The sequence below is a fragment of the Rhagoletis pomonella genome, unplaced genomic scaffold (assembly GCF_013731165.1).
Source record: "Rhagoletis pomonella isolate Grant_MI unplaced genomic scaffold, Rhpom_1.0 Rhpom_scaffold_00005, whole genome shotgun sequence".
Classification (NCBI taxonomy): Eukaryota; Metazoa; Arthropoda; class Insecta; order Diptera; family Tephritidae; genus Rhagoletis; species Rhagoletis pomonella.
The window spans coordinates 43,310,034-43,311,140 of NW_023458559.1; the positions used below are offsets into that span (position 1 = coordinate 43,310,034).

Sequence of the window (1,107 nt, forward strand, 5' to 3'; positions counted from 1 at the left end):
CAGATCTGGCAAAGGCATTGAATATTGACGAACGACGCGCACCATCAGCAACAACTGCACTATCGGAGAGTGTTGGACGTGTTGGCGGCATTTTCATAGGCGTGGGACAATTGTTTGGCGATCAGCCAAAATTCGACTGGATACCATTTTCGGATCGTTTGCATATATACAGGTAACATTTCAAAAAAAATTTAGCACAGTCATTAATCTGTCTAAGTTATTAAAACTTGAAAAATTATTGGAAAAGGTAGTGTTTTTATAATATCCGTAGCGTATACGTTCCTAGCAATTCGGATTCAGTGATCGCAGTGCAGAAAAAACGGACTACGATGAATTCTGTGATAGCCACCATTATTTGGCTACACAACGCTCATAGTTAAGTTGAAATCTAAACCACTTATGCCTGAGGGTAATAATAATAAACAATGCAACAACAACTACAAAGTGTTTAAACTATTTCACAGTTGCATATAAGGGTTTATCTAACGTCATGAACTTATTTTCTGCAACTGCTTCATTCGCTTATCAATCGTTTTTTTATACTTATTATGTATATAAGTAGTCATATCCTCATATTGATAAATACATGTATAATACTAAGTATATAAGTACATACATCTGTACACTATGCATACAAGATTTTAAATGTTACATTCTATCAACGCTTTCATACGTGCACTTGTTTTCTTGTATTTCAGAGGTGTCCTGAATAGTTTCCCGGACATTCTTTCTACACATAAAGGGGCAATGCAAAAACGCAAAGAATGCGAACGTTTGACTGCTGAACAAAAGATGAGTAATGCTCAGATGACCGATGTAAATCGCCGTACCGATGTTATTTCCTATGCTGTAATGGCTGAAATGTCTCATTTTAAACAAGAGCGTGATACACATTTGAAACAGGCGCTAAAATCATTTATTGAGGAACAAATTAAATTTTATTCAAATGTAGTTAATAGACTTCAAGAAGCTTATCGTCAATTTGACTAACTTTGCTAATTGCTCTAATAGCTGATCCCTGAGCTTTGAACGCTGCTGCTCGTCGCTGCTTTGTACTGCACATTAGTGAGTGTTTGTGTGAGATCACGAAAAACAAAAAAAAAAAAA

The 1,107-nt window shown here is 35.8% G+C and overlaps 1 protein-coding gene across 1 annotated transcript in view; it reads right to left on the reverse strand.

Moving 5' to 3' along the window:
- Positions 1 to 1,107, reverse strand: part of LOC118739002 (sorting nexin lst-4) — a 4,017-nt gene that overhangs the window by 1,241 nt on the left and 1,669 nt on the right. The gene's annotated exons all lie outside the window — the stretch shown is intronic.